Source organism: Mobula hypostoma, chromosome X1, assembly GCF_963921235.1.
Source record: "Mobula hypostoma chromosome X1, sMobHyp1.1, whole genome shotgun sequence".
In the NCBI taxonomy this organism is placed as follows: Eukaryota; Metazoa; Chordata; class Chondrichthyes; order Myliobatiformes; family Myliobatidae; genus Mobula; species Mobula hypostoma.
In genome coordinates, this window is record NC_086128.1 from 23866172 (window position 1) to 23872443 (window position 6272).

The following is a 6272-nucleotide window of genomic DNA, read 5'->3' on the forward strand; positions in this document are numbered from 1 at the left end:
TAGAACTGGAACAGTTTTCTTTATTTGAGTGCAGAAAATGACTTGCAGTTCAAGTTTTGATCATCTTTAATTTTTTTTATTATTCAGATACAGGATCATTATATTTGAAACTGGGCATACTGTATAGTGGTATGAAGCCCCTTGTATTTCTATAAAGTGAGTGATTTGTGCCTAGTATCATTGGCAATTATATTGTTTATTTCTTTGTGACCAACAGTGTGTCATTGTGACAACAACCTGGTTTACTATGGACTCTTCCCAATTAGACTCTGAGCTACTGATTGCAATATCTAGCATACAGTATAGGGTTATAATGACTTACTCGGGGAGCACTCAGATTGTAGTTCAGTGGCTTTAAGTGTTCTTTTAACATCTTATTAATGTCATACTATGTTCTTAAAGTTTAATGTTTACTGTGAAATTTCCCTTATAAATATTCAGTCATTTGCTTTGAGTGTATCAATAAAAATGGTGATTGATTTCCCATGTTTTCTGCAGTATAAGATTTCTTCAAGCAACCCTTCATTCTGTAAATTACAAAGCTATTACTGAAGGGTTGTCCATCTCTAATAATGTTTTGGTGAAATTAGTATGATCTTCCAGCTAGATGTGGGTTGCAATTCCCAGCCCAAGAAGGAGCCTTGGACATCAAGCCCTCAGCTAAGTTTTGAACCCATCTTCTAATCAGATGAGAACTCCACTGAGTACAAGCTGAATTTATAACCATCAGTCTGAAGCTGTTTGCACTGCAAAATAGTATTGGTCCAATCATGATCTTGGTTAAACAAATTCATGAGATTTATGTTGGTTTTATACCCAGAATTAAGTAGGCTTCACTTGTGCATGCACTTTCTTAGCTGATCATTTGAGCATTTCAACTCTCCTAAACATTTATATTTATATCTGAAGAAATAAACAAGAAAATAAACACAAGGAAAGGTTGAGTAGGTTAGGATTTTATTCCCCAGAGCATAGTAGATGGAGGGAGATTTAATAGACGTGGACAAAATTGGCAGTATAAGAAAGTAAATGCAAGCAGGCTTTTTCCACCTGAGTTTGGGTGGGACTACAACAAGAGGGCATAGGCTAAGGGTAAAAGGTGAAATGTCTCGGGGGGAGCTTGAAAGCAGGCTTGATTTCAACATTTAATAGAAATTTGGATAGGTACATAGGAGGGTATAGTCTGGGTGAAAGTTGATGGACTAAGATTAATGGTTTGCACAGACTAGATGGGCTGAAAGGCCTGTTACTGTGTTGTGCTCTATGACTCCTATAACTTTAAATGGCAGGATCAACTATCCAGATAGATCTAGGTAAAGATTTTCCCCCTCAGCCCCAGTCTCCTGCCTTCTCCCTGTATCCTTTCATGCCCTGACGAATCAAGAATTTATCATCCTCTGCCTTAAATATACCCAATGACTTAGCCTCCACAGCCACCCGTGGCAATGAAGGGGTGGAGTAAGAGTTGGCAGGTAATTCACCATTCTCTGGCTAAAGAATTTTTTCCTTGTCTCTGTTATAAAAGGATGTAGTGTGGAGGATCGGAGAGATCTTGGGGTTCATGTCAATAGGACTCTCAAAGCTACTGCACAGGTTGACAGTGTTGTTAAGAAGGTGTATGGTGTGTTGGCATTCATCAACTGTGGGATTGAGTTCAAGAGCCGTGAGGTAATGATACATCTGTATAAGGCCTTGGTCAGACCCCACTTGGAGAACTTTCAGTTCTGGTCACCTCACTACAGGAAGGATGTGGAAACTATAGAAAGAGAGTGCTGAGGACACTTGCAAGGATGTTGCCTGGATTGAAGGGCATACCTTATGAGAACAGGTCGAGTGTACTTGGCCTTTTCTCCTTGGAGCGACGGAGGACTAGAGGTGTATAAGATTGAGGGGCATTGATCATGTGGATAGCCAGAGACTTTTTCCCAGGGCTGAAATGGCTAACACGAGGGGGCATAGCTTTAAGGCGCTTGGAAATAGGGGATGTTAGCGGTAAGTTTTTCACACAGAGAGGGGTGGGTGCATGGAATGCACTGCCGGTAGTGGTGGTGTAAGCGGATACAAAAGAGCCTTTTAAGAGCCTCTTGGATAGGTACACAGCTTAGAACGGTGGCAGGCTATGTGCTAGGGAAATTCTAGGCGGTGTCTAGAGTAGAGTAGATTACATGGTAAACACAACATTGTGGGTTGAAAGGCCTGTAATGTGCTGTAGATTTCTATGTTCAATGCCCCCTCCCATTCTGCAAATTTAGTGAGATTACCTTTAGGCCATTTAATATTGTGTGAGGAAAGGAATTGCAAACAGTGTTTGTGATTTCTCCTTCCTTAGAAAAGATTAATTGTTAATCCCAGATGAAGACCTTCATGAAATCAAATTAGTGCAGAGGTGAGTTTAAATTTCTTTTGTGCTGGGATCGAGGAAACCTGGGTTTCTGCAGGATATCAAAAGGTCAAAACAGAATGCGAGACATGTTCAGCCGATCAGGCACTATCAGTAGGGAGAGCAGTGGGGGTTATTAGGCCTTTCAAGTGAGAAAGTGTGTTAAACTGGAGAGAGGGGATGGGGCAAAGAACCCAAAGATTGTCTAGGGTGCAGACCTAAGTTGTCGAGATATATATTGAGCCACTTTCATCTTCTCCCCGAGGGACGTAGGAATATGCAAAGTGGTAGATGTGGGTACCATGATGACATTAAAGAAACACTTGGAAGATACCTGCATAGAAAAAGGTTACGGGGGAGACGGGCCAAGTACAGGGTAAAAAGCCACTAACAGCCACTAGATTCCGCAGTGAGAAACCCACCTTTCTCGGGCTTCGTACATCTAGGGTGTATACAACTTTGATCCCACCAAATCCGTGAGGTTGAAATGTCTTGCCCACCAAAACCCGTTTGTGTGAATGCTGTGTGATTTACTGCCCCTCAGCAAGAAACAACAGATCGTGCACTGCATACAATTACAAAGAAGCATATTTAAGAATGTTAACTTAAGCGATCAGTTATGAAGCAAAGAAAAAGGGGTCCATTATATTTAGCCAGTCACTTGTGCAGGGTGGACTCAAATCTTCCAGAAGCTGTTGCTTTCGATGTACACACTGCACCTTGTAAATGTCTCTCGAACAAATGGGTTTCCCACAGGAATATCGGTTCTTCTTCCTTGAAGCCATTCATCTGCACTATGCACCTTGTGCAACAGGGATGGCATCTTCTCCCAGATCCCGCCAAAAAGACTCCGCCCAGCGTTCTCAAACCTTCTCCCCATTCCACCATCCTGCTTGGCTGATGCCACATTCCTAAATTGAACAACAAAGCCCCTCATCTCAGCTCTAACCCAAACAGGCTGAAAGCAGAATAAACTGCTCTTGCTCTTCACTATTAAAATGAAATACCTACAGCATAGCAGTAAAAATCTTAACCAGGGTGTTACACAGGCAAATGGGTTAGATGGACATCTTGATGTTTTTGTGCTGTACGACTCTAAACCCCTTTAGTGTTATAGAATCATACAGCAAAGAGGGGAGGTAGCCAGTATAAAGAGTTGAAGGGAAGGGGTGGAGCAAATAGGTGATTGCAGGTGAGAAGGGAAGGGGGGAGGTGATAACAAGTTCAAGTTTATTATCTGTATACATATATACAACCAAATGAAACAATTTCTCTGGACCATGATGCACCCATACATCATGTATCACACATAGCACATAAAACAAAACATTACCACAGATAAGTCAATAAAATATAATTCCAAAATTCATGTAGTGAGCAGCACAGGTAGTAAACAGCTTGCTGTCCTAGTGATGAGACCTCAGTGGTGGCAGAGTATTCATTAGTCTTACAACCTGGGCGACAAAGCTGTTACAGATGTGGGAGCATTGCCTGCCTCAGTCTCCTCAGAAATGTATGTGGAGGTAACAAAGGGCTGAAGATGATAGTTGAAGACAGTGGGGCTTGGAATAAAGCGAAGGTGAGGAGGGGAACCAGAAGAAGGAATATGTAGGTGATGGACAAGTAGGGAGGGGAAAAGAGTAATAGGGGCTGGTTGGACCAGGAGGAGAGGAAAAACAAAAATGGATAAAGGGACAAAGTGTGAGGTGTTACAGGAAGTTAGAGAGTTCACACCATGTGGGTTTGCCCCTCCACATCTCAAAGATGTGTGGGTTGTTGGGTTTATTGGCCACTAAATCATCCTTGGTGTGTGGGTGAAGGGTGGAAGCTGGGAAGGTTGTAACATTGTTAGAAATGCGGGGGAAATAAAAATGGAATTGGTATAAATGGGTAGTTGATGGAGGGCACAGACTCAATAAGCCAAAGGCTCTGTTTTGTATTATATCTCTCCAGCTGTGCTTCCAGTGTCCACCAGATCCTCTGGGAGCTCCTCGGGCAGGGAGAAGACAGACCCTTCTGTCCCACAGCCGCTATCTCAGACAGCCCTCAATAATCTGTAGCAAGTGCTCTGAAGGTGGCCCAGCAATGGTGAAAGAAACTCTGGAGCACCAATCAACACTCCTGTAGAAGGAAGAAAGTCCTGGGGGAATAGCTGTTCTGTGCTGACCAAGATGCCCCATCTAAGCTAATCCCACTAGCTTGTGTTTGGCCTAAATCCATCAAAACCTTATCTACAGTATATACCCATCCAAGTATCTTAAATGTTATTAATGTACCTGCCTCTACCTCTTCCTCTGGCAGCTCGTTCCATATATTGATCACCCTCTGGGTGATAAAGTTGCCCCTCGGGTTTCTATTAAATCTTTTCTCTCTCACCTTAAACCTATGTCTTCTAGTTCTTGATTCCCCAACCCTGTGGTAAAAGACTGTGCATTTACTCCATCTGTGCCCCTCATGATTTTTGTACACCTCTGTAAGATCACCCCTCATTGATGGTGGGGGAAGGACACAGAATCATAGTACCATTTACCAGATAAATCTCTGTGTGCCTGATAAGATTATGTCTAATGTTTTCTTCTAGCTCTCTGCATTAAGTGTATGCTCTTAAGTGGTAGCATTGATCTTTCAGTCAGGACCAGAATACACAAGCCAACAGTTTAGGAAGGAGGTAAGCTGTCTGTTGAGAGGTACATTTAAAAGCTGAGCAATTACCTCCCATTGTTCCATGACACTCAACGGCCGTGAGCTAACACAGCTCCCATTCCTGTAATGTAGTTATGGTGATGCAGAGTGGGATCTCTGATTTCCAGAAGTTTCAACTCTCAGGAACTCCCCCAATCCCCCCTGTATATATTGTGTTCTGAAAAGCTTTGGCTGTGTATTCCGGAGAAGGAGCTGCAAGAAGACGCTAAAGGTTGAGAACAAAGCTTGACTAGAAGGTATTACACCTCCTCACTGCTGTGCTGGGCACAGTCAGCCTCATTTTCTGCACTTTCTCTGGCAAAGAATTGGTTGACCAGCAGGTAATTCCTATCCCAGGCAGGAGTATTGAAGTCAGAAGTCAAGTTTGTCATATATAAAGTACACGTGCACGCATAGGTGGAATGAAAAGCTTACTTGCAGCATGTCACACTCAAGAAACTTTCATACAAGCAAAAAGTTAGACATAAATTATATACCATTTTAAAAAAATATACAATTAGAACAAAAATCAATTTCAGTGCAAAGTAATCAAAATAGTCATAGTATTGTTAAACTGTAGTGATTAAGGTTAGATTATGAAGACACGTCCTCTTTTATTGTCATTTAGTAATGCATGCATTAAGAAGTGATACATTATTTCCATTTGCTTCAAGAACCGAATGGTAGAAGGGAAGTAGCATTTCTTAAATCTGGTGGTGTGGGACTTCGGTTTCTGTATCTCCTTCTGAGTATCATCATTGGATGGTGTGCAGAGAGTCAAAGTTGATTATGCTGGTTCACTGTATCATTAGGTGAATATTGGAGTGTTTGTTGGGATTAACAACTTCAACAGAATCTCATGACTCGATATGAATTACAAAATTGGAGCATGGTGACCTACTTCAGACACATTTCCCCTTCACTATCCCCTCCTCATGGGATTCCTTCAATATCCAGAATTCTATTGACTTCTGTTTTGAATGAAGCCAATGATTGAGTTCTACAGCCTTCTAAGGTAAATTCCAAAGATTCACTGCCCTCTGAATGAAAAGTCTCAGCAACTCAGTCTTGTGTGACCAGTGCCTTCACTTGGTGACGTTGATCCCTAGTTCTAGTCCAGGAAAATGTCTTCAACATCTTCCCTTCATTTACCTCGTCAAGCCCTCCAAGTGTTTGGCGTGTGTAAATGAAGTCATATTTCATTCTGAGG

The 6272-nt window shown here is 42.0% G+C and overlaps 1 protein-coding gene across 1 annotated transcript in view; it reads left to right on the top strand.

Moving 5' to 3' along the window:
* Nucleotides 1-4386, top strand: part of LOC134340298 (Golgi reassembly-stacking protein 2-like) — a 62755-nt gene extending 58369 nt beyond the window's left edge. The window contains exon 11 of the transcript XR_010016516.1: nt 4334-4386. The gene's annotated coding sequence lies outside the window, so the exon portion shown is untranslated. The remainder of the gene's footprint in view (nt 1-4333) is intronic.
* The last annotated feature ends 1886 nt before the right edge of the window (nt 4387-6272 follow it).